Genomic DNA, 20,830 nt, shown 5'->3' on the forward strand with positions numbered 1-20,830 from the left:
CCCTACGACCCTGCAATTTGCAATTGGGTATTTACCCCAAAGATACAGATGTCGTGAAAAGAAGGGCCATCTGTACCCCAATATTTATAGCAGCAATGGCGACGGTCGCCAAACTATGGAAAGAACCAAGATGCCCTTCAACGGATGAATGGATAAGGAAGATGTGGTCCATATACACTATGGAGTATTATGCCTCCATCAGAAAGGACGAATATCCAACTTTTGTAGCAACATGGACGGGACTCGAAGAGATTATGCTGAGTGAAATCAGTCAAGCAGAGAGAGTCAATTATCATATGGTTTCACACATTTGTGGAGCATAACCAATAGCATGGAGGACAAGGGGCGTTAGAGAGTAGTAGGGAATTTGGGTAAATTGGAAGGGGAGGTGAACCATGAGAGACTATGGACTCTGAAAAACAGTCTGAGGGGTTTGAAGTGGCGGGGGCGGGTGGGAGGTTGGGGTACCAGGTGGTGGGTATTATAGAGGGCACAGCTTGCATGGAGCACTGGGTGTGGTGAAAAAATAATGAATACTGTTTTTCTGAAAATAAATAAATTGGGAAAAAGAAAAAGAAATGTCAGAGAAAAAAAAAAAAAAAGCTCCAAAAAACTAAAGCCCAGGGCCACACGGCTTCCCGGGGGAATTCTACCAAACATTTAAAGAAGAACTAATTGCTATTCTCCTGAAACTGTTCCACAAAATAGAAATGGAAGGAAAACTCCCAAACTCATTTTATGAGGCCAGCATCACCTTGATCCCAAAACCAGACAAGGATCCCATCAAAAAAGAAAGGTATAGACCAATATCCTCCATTGAGGCCATTCATAACAGTGCCTTCTCCATTGAGGAATGTGTGTGTGGGAATGTGTGTGGGAATGCAAGTTGGTGCAGCCTCTTTTGGGAACAGTGTGGAGATTCTTCAAGAAATTAAAAATAGAACTTCCCTATGACCCTGCCATTGCACTCCTGGGTATTTACCCCTAAGATACAGATGTCGAGAAAAGAAGGGCCATCTGTACCCCAATGTTTATAGCAGCAATGGCCACGGTCACCAAACTGTGGAAAGAACCAAGATGCCCTTCAATGGACGAATGGATAAGGAAGATGTGTTCCTTATACACTATGGAGTATTATGCCTCCATCAGAAAGGATGACTACCCAACTTTTGTAGCAACATGGACGGGACTGGAAGAGATTATGCTGAGTGAAATAAGTCAAGCAGAGAGAGTCAATTATCATATGATTTCACTTATTTGTGGAGCTTAACAAATAGCATGGAGGACATGGGGAGTTAGAGAGGAGAAGGCAGTTGGGGTAAATTGGAAGGGGAGGTGAACCATGAGAGACCATAGACTCTGAAAAACAATCTGAGGGTTTTGAAGTGGCGGGGGGTGTGAGGTGGGGGTGGGTATTATAGAGGGCACGGCTTGCATGGAGCACTGGGTGTGGTGCAAAAATAATGAATATTGTTATGCTGAAAATAAATAAAAAATAAATTTTTAAAAAAGTAGTTGTTTTGGGGCGCCTGGGTGGCTCAGTGGGTTAAAGCCTCTGCCTTTGGCTCGGGTCGTGAGCCCAGGGTCCTGGGATCGAGCCCCGCGTCTGCCTCGCTGCTCAGAAGGGAGCCTGCTTTCTCCTCTCTCTCTCTGCCTGCCTCTCTGCCTACTTGTCATCTCTGTCTGTCAAAAAAAAAAAAGTAGTCGTTTTCTGATCACCTCTAAGGAGTAACCATTATTAACAGGTTGCTGTGTATTCTTTCAGACCCTTTGTTATGCATATAAAATGTATAGATAATCTCCACAAATAGGTTTGGTGAGGTTTTCTTTTTCTTTTTCACAATGATCAAATCAATAGAATAATACTATACACTGTTTTGAAATTTTCTCTTAACCTTGCATGAGTGCTACATTGTGTTGACCAAAGCCTGCCAGGGGTTGGAGTCAGGGTATAGCCAACATGCTAATGGACAGAGTGCTCTCCTAGGTAGTCTTCTGGGGATAGGAAAATTCCTTGCCTTCCAGGAGGCTTCAGCTGCCTGGGTACAGCCTTGGCTCTGCAACCAAGGGCTTCTATTCACAAAGATTCCTTTGTTTCATCCTTCAAGCAATCACCCTTGACTCTCTTCTTCTGATGTTTCTATTATCTCTAAGCTTGGAACATCCCCTTCTCCAAGACGTCTCTAACTTTTGTAGCATTTTTTGCCTGTTTGTGTAATTCAAGGATTTCATTTCCTTTGTTTTTCCTTTTTTTATTATGTTAGTCACTGTACAATACATCATTAGTTTTTGATGTAGTGTTCCAAGACTCATTGTTTACATATAACACCCAGTGCTCCATGCAATATGTGCCTTCCTTAATGCCCACCATCAGGCTCACCCATCCCCCCACAGCCCTACCCTCTAAAATCCTCGTTTGTTTCTCAGAGTCCACAGTCTCTCATATTTCATCTCCGCCTCCGATATCCCCCCCTTCACTTTTCCTTTCTTTCTAATGTCCTCCATGTTTTTCCAATCACATTTGCCCTCTCTCTTTCACAGATTCCTCATAATACTAGCTCTCCTGGGGGAACATCTTCCAGTTTTCAAGCACCATATTTGTTTCTTTTAGAAATATATCATGTATGTCTTTTCCAAATATTTAGAGCAGGAGCAAGATCCTGGAGCATGTACTTAATTCTCCATCTTGATCTACTCCCCTTCATACTGCTTTGTGACCTATCTTTTTCATTCAGCATTATATAATGGAGTAATGGTTAGAGTCCCTTGACTGCAAGGAAACAAGCATGATATACTTTAACAAAAGAAAAAAAGGGAATTTACTGGAAGAAGAATGAGATAACTCACAGAATCAAAGAAGAGCTGAACAACTGAACCTCAGAAAGGACAAGAACCAGGACAACTTTTAGAATCTAGGAAATCAGTTCTAATGGACAGGATGCTGTTGTTGAGATGAATCTGCTCCTACAGTAATTTTTTCCCATTTTTGTGATTACACTCAAGTTTCAAAGTTGCTGAGAGAGGCTTATTGGCCTAAATTAGGTCATATGTTCAGGACTTTACCATGGGAAATAAAACTTAATGTGTAGTTTAGTCAAAAGTGTATGTATTTATTGGGATAAGATAGCTCTCCACAGGGAAAAAAAAAGGAGTTATTACTAAAAGAAGTATACTGTGCAGACAAGAAATAATAGCTGTCCACCATAGGCCACTCCTCATCTGCCCAATAGCCACCTTCTATACTTGCAATTTCAAAAATGCTCCCTTACATAATGTACCTATTCCATGTACAACTGAAACACACTCATCCCATTCCCCTAGAGAGTCAAAAGAAGTTTCATCAGTTGCTACACCCAGATCCAAGTCCAGGATCTCTGCAGGATGACTTTCCTTCTCCACTCCACCCTGATCCTAATGTTCTGTAATCTATGGACTAAATGATAATGTTCACCATCACATCCATCACTTCTACATAAAGCAATAGAGGAGAGTAAAAGAAAAAATTTAAACATACATAAATATAGACACACATATGTGTAACAAATGAAGTAAAATATTTAAAGTGTAAATATTCATTTCTACAGCTGGTCAGGAGGCTGTGTTTGGTTTTTATGACTTCCCTTCCCCATTACCCGTTCTACATTTTGAGCTGTTGGTAGGCCTGCCTATATGGAGTTGCTTTAGTTTTCCACTAACTTCTACTTTTGAACATAGTAGTAGCAGAAAGTGCCCCAGAAGATCCACCAAGGAGGGCCATCATACTCACCCTTGTCCCATAGGGCTGTAGGAACCCGATTTCCCCTTGATAGAGTTGGTCATTTCAGCCTAATCAGTAATTCCCTCCCTTTTTCTGGCCTGTCTCTCTAGCAGCAGGATAAGCTTGAAATGACAAGGTGGCTGTTTTCAACTATACTTCAGGGGAAGCATTCCTGTCTTCAGTTTTAAAAACTTCTAAACTGGTAGAGTTCAGAGTCACAGAGACAGGAAGCAACATTTTTACAAATGATGCATTAGGTGTAATGATAAGAAGGATCACTCCTCTTTTCATCTCTTGGTTCCTTGATCCATGTGTTCTGGCTATGAGATAAAAGCACCAAATGTTTATTAGTTACTGTAGAATGGCACTCCATGTTAATAAGGTGCTGCCTCCCAACTGAGGCACAACTGTCCTCCCCATCCTCTAAAGCTAGTCGGTTGTAGGTGATGGGAAAAATGGTGACCTCTGAACATCAGTTCCTTGCCTGACTTTTTCCTCTGTAGGACAAGTTTCTTGGTCAGAACAGTAACAGTGTTCTATGTAGATATCATAATGGTGGATGAGGCATTCAATAAACCCATGGATAGAAGTATGGTGAACAAAGAAGGTAAATCTGTTTCCAGAATAATTAGACATTACAGAGACAACAGATCACTGCCTGTTCAATGAGAGAAGGGGTCTACTGTAATCAACATGCCACTGTGTAGCTGGTTTGTCCTCTCAAGCCGTAATCCCTCATTAGAAGCTCATGACAAGCAATCAGCATTAACAACATGGTCATTCAGCAAGGACCAATTCAGACTAGGAGAAGGAAGTTGGACATTTTTTTTTAAAGAAGCAATGAATTAACTATTTTAATTGCAATTAGTCTCGTGCCTTGCTATTAATTTGTTTAACGTGTAGAAGGGTAGAGTTTTGTTTTTTGTTTTTTAATTTATTTATTTGACAGACAGAGATCACAAGTAGGCAGAGAGGCAGGCAGAGAGAGAGGAGGAAGCAGGCTCCCCGCTGAGCAGAGAGCCCGATGTGGGGCTCGATCCCAGGACCCTGGGATCATGACCCGAGCCAAAGGCAGAGGCTTTAACCCACTGAGCCACCCAGGTGCCCCAGGAAGTTGGACTTTTGTTCATGGGATCATTTAGCAAGCCCTGCAGTGGCTGGGAAAGGAGGATGACTGATGTTAATAGGATGGTTCATCTTGTTCACCTGATTATTGAGAGCTGCTTCTGTAGTTGAGAGCTATGATGAATATTCTAGAACTATAAAAACGGTCTCAAAATCTGGAACAATTTTGAGAGTTCTGTGTGTGTGAGTCTTCCTTAGATCTCTATGCTATTATACCTCCAAACATGTTCTTTTCTAGTTTCAGATCCTCCAACCAAACCATTACAAATTGCCTATCATTTGGTGTAGATCCAAACCTCTGACTGTTTCTCTTTCATGGAAAAGGGGAAAACCAGTTTTAATACTTAAAGTTCTGCCCACTGATAAGATATCCCTTCACCACTGTCCTTTGAAGCTGTCCATGAGTGAAACTATAACACTGTAGCAATCTACTTCTAGCTGGCAACAGTAAATTAAAGATTGTGGAACAATCTGTAAACTAGGCCAAATAGGTTTTTTTTAAATTCCTTTATAATCTGTCCATAGGTAATTCTTCATCATCCTTTAGGTATGGGATCCAGACAATGTAAGACACCTATTCATGCAAACTACTTGGGCCTCTAGGAATTTTTTGAGTGCATTCTTGAATTTACTTCCCTTTCATTATGAAATATCTGTGAGGACACCAATTTTATCACTTGGTAGATCAGAAAAAAATTAATGACAAGCAGCTTAGGTTGTATACCTAAGGATGTTGTATTCCCAAGGTCAGGTATTCAGTCTCCACCAGAGCAAACCAAGATGTGCTACTCAAGAGGAGCTCAGTGCTTGGTGAAAGGAGCACAGATTAATTTCAAACCCTTAAAAGTCTCAGTAGTGATTCCCCTATCAAGGTCTTCCATAGGATCCCTTCCCATTGCAGATTAAGCTGTTTGTTCTGTATAGGAGATAGTGGAAGGAGCCTGGGTGGATTTCAGATTTTGAAGTGGCTGCTGTTCCCCCCTTTCCCAGCCAGCACCAGAGAGAAAGAGAGAGAGAGCCAGTGAGAGAGCACTTTCTTTATATTCTCCCCATTGTTAGAGCCTAGGGTGGGGGAATTCCTGGAGGAAAATACAGCAAGAATGCCCTTTTCACTCCCAGGAGACCAATACTCTCATGCTAGTTCACATTCCAGCAATTGCTTCCAGCAGTTCATCAAAATTTCTACTTTACTGTTCTTACTGGTTTATATGACATCAAGAAGTGTCTGCTCCAGGGCGCCTGGGTGGCTCAGTGGGTTAAGCCGCTGCCTTCGGCTCAGGTCATGATCTCAGGGTCCTGGGATCGAGTCCCGCATCGGGCTCTCTGCTCAGCGGGGAGCCTGCTTCCTCCTCTCTCTCTCTCTCTCTCTGCCTGCCTCTCTGCCTACTTGTAATCTCTCTCTGTCAAATAAATAAATAAAATCTTTAAAAAAAAAAAAAAAAGAAGTGTCTGCTCCAGGAAAGCAAATTCACAGGTTCTGTGTTTCCCTGCAGGCACCCATCTCTAGAACATTTGGTTTGAGACCTCAGTTCTCTGAAGGAGTCTTGAAAAGTCATTAATACATAGGCTTTCCAGTATTTTTCTTATGAGGGCAGGAGTGACATCTTTCTAGCTCTTCTACATCTCCAAGTTGAAACTGGGCATTCTTTGGAGACTGAATTTAAATTTCATATGATTTTCACATGCCACAAAACATTATTCTTCTTTTGATCTTTTGATCTCTTTATTTTTTTCTTTTTTAAAATTGTATTTTATTTTTGCAGTGTTCCAAGATTGTTTATGCACCATACCCAGTGCTCCATGCAGTATGTGCCCTGCCTAATACCCACCACCAGGCCCTCGAAACCCCCCACACCCTCCCCTCCAAAACCCTCAGTTTCTTTCTCATAGTCCATGCTCTCTCTCTCTCTCTCTCTCTCTCTCTCTCATTTTTCCCCTTGGATTATTTATTTCTTCAATGCCATATATTAGTAAAATCATATAGTATTTGTCTTTCTCTGACTTATTTCATTTAAGATAATACTCTCTAGCTCCATGCATACCCTTGCAAATAGCAAGATTTCATACTTGCTCATGGCTGTGTAATATTCTGATATACATATCACATCTTCTTTATCTATTCATCAATCACTGGATGCTTAGGCTGCTTACATATCTATTGTAATACAATTGCTATTGTAAATAATGCTGCTATAAACATAGGGTGTATGTATCCCCTTGAAATAGTGTTCTTGTATTCTTTGGGTAAATACCAAGTAATGCATGTGCTGGATCATAAGATAGTTCTCTTTTTAACATTTTGAGGAAACTCTATACTGTTTTCCACAGTGACTGCTTCAGCTTGCATTCCCACCAACTGTGCATGAGTGTTCCTTTTTTCTACATTCTCCCCAATGCCTGTTTCTTCCTGTGTTGTTGATTTTACCATTCTGACAGGTGTGATGGGATATCACATTGCAGTTTTAATTTGCATTTCCCTAATAATAAGTGATGCTGAGCATCTTTTCATCTGCCTCTTGGCCATCTGTGCGACCTTGGAGAAATGTCTATTCAAGACTTCTTCCCATTTTATAACTGGATTATTTGTTTTTGGGGTGTTGTGTCAATTCTTTATATATTTTGGATACTAACCCCTGTCATGTGCAAATATCTTCTCCCATCCCATAGGTTGCATTTTAGTTTTGTTGATTGTTTTCTTCACTGTGCAGAAACTCTTTGTGTGTGTGTGTGTGTGTGTTTTTCCAATTTATTTATTTTCAGAAAAACAGTATTCATTATTTTTTCACCACACCCAGTGCTCCATGCAAGCCGTGCCCTCTATAATACCCACCACCTGGTACCCCAACCTCCCACCCCCCCGCCACTTCAAACCCCTCAGACTGTTTTTCAGAGTCCATAGTCTCTCATGGTTCTTTTTTTTAATTTTCTTTTTTTTCCTTTTTTTCCAATTTATTTATTTTCAGAAAAACAGTATTCATTTTTTTCCACCACACCCAGTGCTCCATGCAAGCCGTGCCCTCTATAATACCCACCACCTGGTACCCCAACCTCCTACCCCCTGCCACTTCAAACCCCTCAGATTGTTTTCAGAGTCCATAGTTTCTCATGGTTCACCTCCCCTTCCAATTTACCCAAATTCCCTACTCCTCTCTAATGCCCCTTGTCCTCCATGCTCTTTGTTATGCTCCACAAATAAGTGAAACCATATGATAATTGACTCTCTCTGCTTGACTTATTTCACTCAGCATAATCTCTTCCAGTCCCGTCCATGTTGCTACAAAAGTTGGGTATTCATTCTTTTCAGCATAACAGTATTCATTGTTTTTGCACCACACCCAGTGCAGAAACTCTTTATTTTGATGTAGTCCCAATAGTTTATTTTTGCTTTTGTTTCCCATGCCTCAGGAAACATGTCTCAAAAGAATTTGCTACACAGCCAATATCAGAGAAGTTATCGTGTGTGTTCTTCTTTGGGATTTTTATGGTTTCAAGTCTCACATTTAAGTTTTTAATCCATTTTGAATTTATTTTTCTGTATGGCATAAGAAAGTGGTGGAGGGATGCCTGGGTGGCTCAGTGGGTTAAGCCTCTGCCTTCGGGTCAGGTCATGGTCTCAAGGTCCTGGGATCAAGCCCTGCATTGGGCTCTCTGCTCAGCAGGGAGCCTGCCTCCCGCTCTCCCTCTGCCTGCCTCTCTGCCTACTTGTGATCAATCTCTCTCTCTCTCTCTCTCTCTGTCAAATAAATAAATAAATAATATCTTTTTTTTTAAAGTGGTGGAATTGTTGTGTAGTTTTTTTTCCAATTTATTTATTTTCAGAAAAATATTATTCATTATTTTTTCACCACACCCAGTGCTCCATGCAAGCTGTGCCCTCTATAATACCCACCACCTGGTACCCCAACCTCCCACCCCCCCGCCACTTCAAACCCCTCAGACTGTTTTTCAGAGTCCATAGTCTCTCATGGTTCACCTCCCCTTCCAATTTACCCAAATTCCCTACTCCTCTCTAACACCCCTTGTCCTCCATGCTATTGGTTATGCTCCACAAATAAGTGAAACCATATGATAATTGACTCTCTCTGCTTGACTTATTTCACTCAGCATAATCTCTTCCAGTCCCGTCCATGTTGCTACAAAAGTTGGGTATTCATCCTTTCTGATGGAGGCATAATACTCCATAGTGTATATGGACCACATCTTCCTTATCCATTCATCCGTTGAAGGGCATCTTGGTTCTTTCCATAGTTTGGCGACCGTCGCCATTGCTGCTATAAACACTGGGTACAGATGGCCCTTCTTTTCACGACATCTGTGTCTTTGGGGTAAATACCCAGGAGTGCAATGGCAGGGTCATAGGGAAGTTCTATTTTTAATTTCTTGAGGAATCTCCACACTGTTCTCCAAAGAGGCTGCACCAACCTGCATTCCCACCAACAGTGTAAGAGGGTTCCCCTTTCTCCACATCCTCTCCAACACATGTTGTTTCCTGTTTTGTTAATTTTGGCCATTCTAACTGGTGTAAGGTGATATCTCAATGTGGTTTTAATTTGAATCTCCCTGAGGGCTAATGATGATGAACATTTTTTCATGTGTCTGATAGCCATTTGTATGTCTTGATTGGAGAAGTGTCTGTTCATATCTTCTGCCCATTTTTTGATGTGTTTGTCTGTTTTGTGTGGGTTGAGTTTGAGGAGTTCATTATAGATCCTGGATATTAACCTTTTGTCTGTACTGTCATTTGCAAATATCTTCTCCCATTCGGTGGGTTGCCTCTTTGTTTTTTGTTTTTTTTTTTCTTTTCAATTTATTTATTTTCAGAAAAACAGTATCCATTATTTTTTCACCACACCCAGTGCTCCATGCAAGCCGTGCCCTCTATAATCCACCACCTGGTACCCCAACCTCCCACCCCCCCCGCCACTTCAAACCCCTCAGATTGTTTTTCAGCCTCTTTGTTTTTTTGACTGTTTCCTTTGCTGTGCAGAAGCTTTTGATTTTGATGAAGTCCCAAAAGTTTATTTTCGCTTTTGTTTCCTTTGCCTTTGGAGACGTAGTTTTCCCAATACAATTTGTTGAAGAGGTGGTCTTTTTTCCATTGAATATTCCTTTCTGCTTTGTCAAAGATTAATTGACCATACAGTTGTGGGTTCATTTCTGGGTTTTCTATTCTGTTTCACTGATCTATGTGTTTACTTTTGCGCCAGCACCATAATGTTTTGATTACTACAACTTTGTAATAGAACTTGAAGTCCAGAATTGTGATGACTCTAGCTTGGCTTTTCTTTTTGAAGATTGCTTTGGCTATTCGGAGTCTTTTGTGGTTCCATACAAAGTTTAGGATTGTTCTAGCTCTGTGAAAAATGCTGTTTGTATTTTGATAGGTTTTGCATTAAATGTGTAGATTGCTTTGGGAAGTATAGACATTTTAACAATATTTGTTCTTCCAAGCTGTGAACATTGAATGTCTTTCCCCTTCTTTGTGTCATCGTCAATTTCTTTCATTCATGTTTCATAGTTTTCAGAGTACAGGTTTTTCACCTCTTTGGTTAGGTCCTAGTCCTAGGGATTGTATTTTTTTTCAAATATTTAATAACTTTATTTAATATAATATTTAAATACAAAATATATAATATCTGAATATTTCTATAAAAATCTTTACCTAGAAACTAGAGGAGTAGGAAAAAACTTTAGGAAAAAAGTAAGAATGGAATTGTATTATTTTTGAAGCAATTGTAAATGAGATTCTTAATTTCTCTTTCTGCTGGTTCATTATTGATGTATAGAAATAGAACAGATTTCTGTACATTGATTTTGTAACCAGTAACTGTACTGAATTCGTGTATCAGTTCTAGCAATTTTCTGGTGGAATTTTTCAGGTTTTTAATATAGTATCATATCATATACAAATAGTGAAAGTTTTACTCCTTCTTTACTGATTTGTATATCTTTTATTTCTTTTGATTGTCTGATTGCTGTGGCTAGGATTTCCAGTGTTATGCTGAATAAAAGTGGCGAGAGTAGACATCTGGATCTTGTTTGTGACCTTAGGGGGAAAACCGAGGGTTTTCCCCCATTTAGGATGATGTTAGCTGTGGGTTTTTCTCTTTTTTTAAATTTTTTTAAGATTTATTTACTTATTTTATTTATTTTTAGTTATTAACATATAATGTATTATTTGTTTCAGTGGTACAGATCTGTGATCCATCAGTCTTATACAACACACAGAGCTCACCACAGCACATATCCTCCCCAGTGTCTATCACACAGCCTCCCCATTACCCCACCTCTCTCCCGTCCAGCAACCCTCAGTATGTTTCCTGAGATTAAGGGTCTCTTATGGCTTGTCTCCCTCCTTGGCTTCATCTTATTTCATTTTTTCCTCTCTTCTCCTATGATCCTCTGCCTTGTTTCTTAAATACTACATATCAGTGAAACCCTATAATTGTCTTTCTCAGATTGACTTATTTCACATAACATAATACCCTCAAGATCCATTCATTTCCTTGCAAATGGCAAGATTTCATTTTTTGATGGCCATGTAATATTCCTTTGTTATCCATATATAGTATATACCAGCTTTTCATTATCCATTCATCTGTCCATTGAATCTGGGCTCTTTCCATAGTTCAGCTGTTCTGGACCTTTACTTAATTTATTTTTTTATTTTATTTTTTCAGTGTTCCAAGATTCATTGTTTACACACCACACCCAGTGCTCTATGCGATACATGCCCTCCTTAAGACCCACCACCAGGCTCACCCAAACCCTGGCCTCCCTCCCCTCCAAAACCCTGTTTGTTTCTCAGAGTCCACAGTCTCTCATGCTTCATCTCCCCCTTCAACTTACCCCAATTCATTTTTCCTTTCTTTCTTCTAATGTCCTCTGTGTTATTCCTTATACTCCACAAGTAAGTGAAATAATATGATAATATGATAAATGAATCTTTCTGCTTGACTTATTTCACTCAGCATAATGTCCTCCAGTCTTGTCCATGTTGATACAAAAGGTGGGTATTCATCCTTTCTAGTGGCGACATAACATTCCATTGTATATATGGACCATATCTTCTTTACCCATTCATCTGTTGAAGAGCATCTTGGCTCTTTCCACACTTCAGTGACTGTGGCCATTGCTGCTATGAACCTGGCCCTTGTTTTCACACATATGTATCTTTGGGGTAAATACCCAGAAATGCAATTACAGGGTCATAGGTAGCTCTATTTTTATTTCTTAAGGAATCGCCACACTGTTTTCTAAAGTGGCTGCGCCAACTTGCATTCCCACCAACAGTGTAAGAGGGTTCCCCTTTCTCCACATCCTCTCCAACACTTGTTGTTTCCTGTCTTGTTAATTTCGGCTATTCTGACTGGTGTAAGGTGGTATCTCAATGTGGTTTTGATTTGCTCCTCCCTGATGGCTAATGATGATGAACATTTTTTTCCTGTGTCTGTTAGCTATTTCTTAATGTGTTCTTTGGAGAAGTGTCTGTTCATGCCTTCTGCCCATTTTTGATGTGATTATCTATGTTTTGGGTGTTGAGTTTGAAGAGTTCCTTAAGGATCATGGATATCAGACCTTTGTCTGTACGGTCATTTACAAATATCTTCTCTCATTCCATGGGTTGCCTCTTAATTTTGTTGACTGTTTCCTTTGCTGTGCAGAAGCTTTTTTTTTAATTTATTTTTTATTTTCAGCATAACAGTATTCATTATTTTTACACCACACCCAGTGCTCCATGCAATCTGTGCCCTCTCTAATACCCACCACCTGGTACCACGACCTCCCACCCCCTGCCCCTTCAAAACCCTCAGATTGTTTTCCAGAGTCCATAGTCTCTCATGGTTCACCTCCCCTTCCAATTTCCCCCAACTCCCTTCTCCTCTCTATCTCCCCATGTCCTCCATGCTATTTGTTATGCTCCACAAATAAGTGAAACCAATGATAATTGATTCTCTGCTTGACTTATTTCACTCAGCATAATCTCATCCAGTCCCGTCCATGTTGCTACAAAAGTTGGGTATTCATCCTTTCTGATAGAGGCATAATACTCCATAGTGTATATGGAACACATCTTCCTTATCCATTCGTCCGTTGAAGGGCATCTTGGTTCTTTCCACAGTTCGGCGACCGTAGCCATTGCTGCTATAAACATTGGGGTACAGATGGCCCTTCTTTTCACTACATCTGTATCTTTGGGGTAAATACCCAGGAAAACAGTGACAGGGTCATAGGGAAGTTCTATTTTTAATTTCTTTTTTTAATTTTTTAATTTTTTCAATTTATTTATTTTCAGAAAAACAGTATTCATTATTTTTTTCACCACACCCAGGGCTCCATGCAATCCGTGCCCTCTATAATACCCACCACCTGGTAACCCAACCTCCCACACCCCCACCACTTCAAACCCCTCAGATTGTTTTTCAGAGTCCATAGTCTCTCATGATTCACCTTTCCTTCCAATTTACCCCAACTCCCTTCTCCTCTCTAACACCCCTTGTCCTCCATGATATTTGTTATGCTCCCCAAATAAGTGAAACCATATGATAATTGGCTCTCTCTGCTTGACTGATTTCACTCAGCATAATCTCTTCCAGTCCCGTCCATGTTGCTACAAAAGTTGGGTATTCATCCTTTCTGATGGAGGCATAATACTCCATAGTGTATATGGACCACATCTTCCTTATCCATTCATCCGTTGAAGGGCATTTTGGTTCTTTCCATAGTTTGGCGACCGTGGCCATTGCTGCTATAAACATTGGGGTAATTTTGCTAATTTTGGCCATTCTAACTGGTGTAAGGTGATATCTCAATGTAGTTTTAATCTGAATCTCCCTGACGGCTAGTGATGTTGAATAGTATTAGGAGTCCTAGCAACAGGAATCAGACAACAAAGAGAAATAAAAGGTATCCAAATTGGTAATAAAGAAGTCAAACTCTCGGGGGAGGAGTCAAGATGGCGGAGAAGTAGCAGGCTGAGACTACCTCAGCTAGCAGGAGATCAGCTAGAGAGCTTATCTAAAGATTACAAACACCTGCAAATCCATCGGCAGATCGAAGAGAAGAAGAACAGCAATTCTAGAAACAGAAAAACAACCACTTTCTGAAAGGTAGGACTGGCGGAGAAGTGAATCCAAAGCGACGGGAAGATAGACCCCGGGGGGAGGGGCCAGCTCCCTGCAGGCGGCGGAGCAACGGAGCACAAAATCAGGACTTTTGAGAGTCTGTTCCGCTGAGGGACATAGCTCCGGAGGCTAAACCGGGGCGAAGCCCACGCGGGGTCGGCGTGACCTCAGGTCCCGCGGGGTCACAGAAGGATCGGGGGTGTCTGAGTGTCGCAGAGCTTGCGGATATTGGAACGGGAAAGCCGGCTGCAGAGACAGAGCCTACAGTAAGCTCACAGATCGGAGTTGCCTTGAACCGGTCACAAGCTCGGTGAGCTCGGAGCGCGGCCGGAGGTTAGGCAGACGCGAGTTACTAGGAGCTGTTCACGGAGGGCACACTGGGGAGCGGGGCCCCGGGCTCTTGGCTCCTCCGGGCCGGAGACCAGGAGGCTGCCATTTGTATTCCCGTCCTCCGGAACTCTACGGAAAGCGCTCAGGGAACAAAAGCTCCTGAAAGCAAAGCCGAGCAGATCACTCAGCCCGGCCCCTGGTAAGGGCGGTGTAATTCCGCCTGGGGCAAAGACATTTGAGAATCACTACAACAGGCCCCTCCCCCAGAAGATCAACAAGAAATCCAGGCAAGACCAAGTTCACCTACCAAGGAGTGCAGATTCAATACCAAGGAGAGAGCAGCAGAATTCCAGAGGAGGAGAAAACAAACCATGGAACTCATGGGTTTTCTGCCCATGATTTTTTAGTCTTGCAGTTAATTTAATTTTTTTCTTTTTCATTTTTTTTCTCTTCTTCTGCTAAAATTTTTTATAACTTTTAACCTTTTCTTTTTTAACGTTTTTTAACTAGATTATCTAATATATATATTTTTCTTTTTTATACTTTTCTTTATTCATTTTCTTTTTTTTTAATTCTTTTTTTTCTTTCTTTATTTTTGAACCTCTTTTTATCCCCAAATCAGAAGAGATCCTAATCTCTTCAATCATTTTTTTCTTAATTCTTTTTTAAATTCTTGATTGAATTTTTAATTCAATCTCTTTTTTTTAATTCTTTTTTTCTTTTTTTTCTTTCTTTCTTTTTGAACCTCTTTTTATCCCAAATCAGAAGAGATCCCAATCAGAAGAGATTGGGAGATCCCAAACAGGGGAGATCCCTCACCCAATCGTGAGGGGGGAGAAATCCACCCTCACGATTTGGGATCTCTTCTGATTTGGTTAAAGCATATTTTCCTGGGATTGTTGCCACCCTTTAGTATTTTACTTGCTCCTTCATATACTCTTAGCTGGACAGAATGACAAGGCGGGAAAATTCACAACAAAAAAAAGAACAAGAGGCAGTACCGAAGGCTAGGGACCTAATCAATACAGACATTGGTAATATGTCAGATCTAGAGTTCAAAATGACAATTCTCAAGGTTATAGCCGGGCTTGAAAAAGGCATGGAAGATATTAGAGAAACCCTCTCCAGAGATATAAAAGCCCTTTCTGGAGAAATAAAAGAACTAAAATCTAACCAAGTTGAAATCAAAAAAGCTATCAATGAGGTGCAATCGAAAATGGAGGCTCTCACTGCTAGGATAAATGAGGCAGAAGAAAGAATTAGCGATATAGAAGACCAAATGACAGAGAATAAAGAAGCTGAGCAAAAGAGGGACAAACAGCTACTGGACCATGAGGGGAGAATTCGAGAGATAAGTGACACCATAAGACGAAACAACATTAGAATAATTGGGATTCCAGAAGAAGAAGAAAGAGAGAGGGGACCAGAAGGTATACTGGAGAGAATTATCAGGGAGAATTTCCCCAATATGGCAAAGGGAACGAGCATCAAAATTCAGGAGGTTCAGAGAATGCCCCTCAAAATCAATAAGAATAGGCCCACACCCCATCACCTAATAGTAAGATTTACAAGCCTTAGTGACAAAGAGAAAATCCTGAAAGCAGCCCGGGAAAAGAAGTCTGTAACATACAATGGTAAAAGTATTAGATTGGCCGCTGATTATCCACAAGACCTGGCAGGCCAGAAAGAGCTGGCATGATATTTTCAGAGCACTAAACGAGAAAAACATGCAGCCAAGAATACTATATCCAGCTAGGCTATCATTGAAAATAGAAGGAGAGATTAAAAGCTTCCAGGACAAACAAAAACTGAAAGAATTTGCAAACACCAAACCAGCTCTACAGGAAATACTGAAAGGGGTCCTCTAAGCAAAGAGAGAGCCTACAAGTGGTAGATCAGAAAGGAACAGAGACAATATACAGTAACAGTCACCTTACAGGCAATACAATGGCACTAAAATCATATCTCTCAATAGTTACCCTGAATGTTAATGGGCTAAATGCCCCAATCAAAAGACACAGGGTATCAGAATGGATAAAAAAACAAAACCCATCTATATGTTGCCTCCAAGAAACTCATTTTAAGCCCAAAGTCACCTGAAGATTTAAAGTGAGTGGGTGGAAAAGAATTTACCATGCTAATGGACATCAGAAAAAAGCAGGAGTGGCAATCCTTATATCAGATCAATTAGATTTTAAGCCAAAGACTATAATAAGAGATGAGGAAGGACATTATATCATACTCAAAGGGTCTGTCCAACAAGAAGATCTAACAATTTTAAATATCTATGCCCCCAACGTGGGCACAGCAAACTATATAAACCAATTAAAAACAGAATCAAAGAAACACATCAACAATAATACAATAATAGAAGGGGACTTTAACACTCCCCTCACTGAAATGGACAGATCATCCAAGCAAAAGATCAACAGGGAAATAAAGGCCTTAAATGATACACTGGATGAGATGGACATCACAGATATATTCAGAACATTTCATCCCAAAGCAGCAGAATACACATTCTTCTCTAGTGTACATGAAACATTCTCCGGAATAGATCACATCCTCGGTTCTAAATCAGGACTCAACCAGTATCAAAAGATTGGGATCATTCCCTGTATATTTTCAGACCACAACGCTCTGAAGCTAGAACTCAACCACAAGAGGAAGTTTGAAAAGAACACAAATACATGGAGACTAAACAGCATCCTTCTAAAGAATGAATGGGTCAACCGGGAAATTAAAGAAGAATTGAAAAAAATCATGGAAACAAATGATAATGAAAATACAACGGTTCAAAATCTGTGGGACACCACAAAGGCAGTCCTGAGAGGAAAATATATAGCGGTACAAGATTTTCTCAAGAAACAAGAAAGGTCTCAGGTACACAACCTAACCCTACACCTAAAGGAGCTGGAGAAAGAACAAGAAAGAAACCCTAAGCCCAGCAGGAGAAGAGAAATCATAAAGATCAGAGCAGAAATCAATGAAATAGAAACCAAAAAAACAATAGAACAAATCAACCAAACTAGGAGCTGGTTCTTTGAAAGAATTAATAAAATTGATAAACCCTTGGCCAGACTTATCAAAAAGAAAGGAGAAAGGACCCAAATAAATAAAATCATGAATGAAAGAGGAGAGATCACAACTAACACCAAAGAAATACAAACTATTATAAGAACATACTATGAGCAACTCTACGCCAACAAATTTGACAATCTGGAAGAAATGGATGTATTCCTAGAAACATATAAACTACCAAAATTGAACCAGGAAGAAATAGAAAGCCTGAACAGACCCATAACCAGTAAGGAGATTGAAACAGTCATTAAAAATCTCCAAACAAACAAAAGCCCATGGCCAGATGGCTTCCCGGGGGAATTCTACCAAACATATAAAGAAGAACTAATTGCTATTCTCCTGAAACTGTTCCATAAAATAGAAATGGAAGGAAAACTCCCAAACTCATTTATGAGGCCAGCATCACCTTGATCCCAAAACCAGACAAGGATCCCATCAAAAAAGAGAGCTATAGACCAATATCCTTGATGAACAAGATGCGAAAATTCTCACCAAAATACTAGCCAATAGGATTCAAGAGTACATTAAAAGGATTATTCACCACGACCAAGTGGGATTTATCCCAGGGCTGCAAGGTTGGTTCAACATCCGCAAATCAGTCAATGTGATACAACACATCAATAAAAGAAAGAACAAGAACCATATGATACTCTCAATAGATGCTGAAAAAGCATTTGACAAAGTACAGCATCCCTTCCTGATCAAAACCCTTCAAAGTGTAGGGATAGAGGGCACATACCTCAATATCATCAAAGCCATCTATGAAAAACCCACTGCAAATATCATTCTCAATGGAGAAAAACTGAAAGCTTTTCCACTAAGGTCAGGAACACGACAGGGATGTCCATTATCACCACTGCTATTCAACATAGTACTAGAAGTCCTAGCCTCAGCAATCAGACAACAAAAGGAAATTAAAGGCATCCAAATCGGCAAAGAAGAAGTCAAATTATCACTCTTCGAAGATGATATGATGCTCTATGTGGAAAACCCAAAAGACTCCACTCCAAAACTGCTAGAACTTATACAGGAATTCAGTAAAGTGTCAGGATATAAGATCAATGCACAGAAATCAGTTGCATTTCTCTACACCAACAACAAGACAGAAGAAGGAGAAATTAAGGAGTCAATCCCATTTACAATTGCACCTCAAACCATAAGATACCTAGGAATAAACCTAACCAAAGAGGCTAAGAATCTATACTCAGAAAACTATAAAGTACTCATGAAAGAAATTGAGGAAGACACAAAGAAATGGAAAAATGTTCCATGCTCCTGGATTGGAAGAATAAATATTGTGAAAATGTCTATGCTACCTAAAGCAATCTACACATTTAATGCAATTCCTATCAAATACCATCCATCTTTTTCAAAGAAATGGAATAAATAATTTTAAAGTTTATATGGAACCAGAAAAGACTTCGAATAGCCAAAGGGATATTGAAAAAGAAAGCCAAAGTTGGTGGCATCACAATTCCGGACTTCAAGCTTTATTACAAAGCTGTCATCATCAAGACAGCATGGTACTGGCACAAAAACAGACACATAGACCAATGGAACAGAATAGAGAGCCCAGAAATAGACCCTCAACTCTATGGTCAACTAATTTTCGACAAAGCAGGAAAGAATGTCCAATGGAAAAAGGACAGCCTCTTCAATAAATGGTGTTGAGAAAATTGGAAAGCCATGTGAAGAAAAATGAAATTGGACCACTTCCTTACACCACACACAAAAATAGATTCAAAATGGATTAAGGACCTCAAAGTGAGAAAGGAATCCATCAAAATCCTTGAGGAGAACACAGGCAGCAACCTCTTCGACCTCAGCCGCAGCAACATCTTCCTAGGAACATCGCCAAAGGCAAGGGAAGCAAAGGCAAAAATGAACTTTTGGGATTTCATCAAAATCAAAAGCTTTTGCACAGCAAAGGAAACAGTTAACAAAACCAAAGGACAACTGACAGAATGGGAGAAGATATTTGCAAACGACATATCAGATAAAGGACTAGTGTCCAAAATCTATAAAGAACTTAACAAACTCAACACCCAAAGAACAAATAATCCAATCAAGAAATGGGCAGAGGACATGAACAGACGTTTCTGCAAAGAAGACATCCAGATGGCCAACAGACACATGAAAAAGTGCTCCATATCACTCGGCATCAGGGAAATACAAATCAAAACCACAATGAGATATCACCTCACACCAGTCAGAATGGCTAAAATCAACAAGTCAGGAAATGACAGATGCTGGCGAGGATGCGGAGAAAGGGGAACCCTCCTACACTGTTGGTGGGAATGCAAGCTGGTGCAACCACTCTGGAAAACAGCATGGAGGTTCCTCAAAATGTTGAAAATAGAACTGCCCTATGAACCAGCAATTGCACTACTGGGAATTTACCCTAAAGATACAAACGTAGTGATCCAAAGGGGCACGTGCACCCGAATGTTTATAGCAGCAATGTCCACAATAGCCAAACTATGGAAAGAACCTAGATGTCCATCAACAGATGAATGGATAAAGAAGAAGTGGTATATATACACAATGGAATACTATGCAGCCATCAAAAGAAATGAAATCTTGCCATTTGAGACAACATGGATGGAACTAGAGCGTATCATGCTTAGCGAAATAAGTCAAGCGGAGAAAGACAACTGTCATATGATCTCCCTGATATGAGGAAGTGGTGATGCAACATGGGGGTAAGTGGGTAGGAGAAGAATCCATGAAACAAGATGGGATAGGGAGGGAGACAAACCATAAGTGACTCTTAATCTCACGAAAGAAACTGTGGGTTGCTGGGGGGAGGGGGGTTGGGAGAAGGGGGATAGGGTTATGGACATTGGGGAGGGTATGTGCTTTTGGGTAAATTGGAAGGGGAGATGAACCATGAGAGACTATGGACTCTGAAAAACAATCTGAGGGGTTTGAAGTGGCGGGGGGTGGGAAGTTGGGGGTACCAGGTGGTGGGTATTATAGAGGGCACAGCTTGCATGAAGCACTGGGTGTGGTGAAAAAATAATGAATACTGTTTTTCTGAAAATAAATAAATTGGAAAAAAAATTAAAAAAAAAAAGAAGTCAAACTCTCTCTCTTTGCAGATGACATGATTCTTTATATGGAAAACCGAAAAGACTCCACCCCCAAACTAGTAGAACTCATACAACAATTCAGCAAGGTGGCAGGATACAAAGTCAAAGTGCAGAAATCAGTGGCTTTCTTATACACTAACAATGAAAATACAGAAAGGGAAATTAGAGAATTGATTCCTTTTACTATAGCACCAAGAACCATAAGTTACTTGGGAATAAACCTAACCAAAGAGGTAAAGGATCTGTATTTGAGGAACTACAGTACACTCATGAAAGAAATTGAAGAAGACAGAAAAAGATGGAAAACCATTCCATGCTCT

At 40.3% G+C, this 20,830-nt stretch overlaps 1 long non-coding RNA gene across 1 annotated transcript; it reads left to right on the plus strand.

The window, feature by feature from the left end:
- The first annotated feature begins 725 nt into the window (after positions 1-725).
- LOC122897443 lies at positions 726-17,898 on the plus strand. Its single transcript, XR_006382535.1, has 2 exons — positions 726-796; positions 17,867-17,898. It is a non-coding gene; the product is annotated as an uncharacterized LOC122897443 (long non-coding RNA).
- The last annotated feature ends 2,932 nt before the right edge of the window (positions 17,899-20,830 follow it).

This window comes from Neovison vison, chromosome X (assembly GCF_020171115.1).
Source record: "Neovison vison isolate M4711 chromosome X, ASM_NN_V1, whole genome shotgun sequence".
Lineage (NCBI taxonomy): Eukaryota > Metazoa > Chordata > Mammalia > Carnivora > Mustelidae > Neogale > Neogale vison.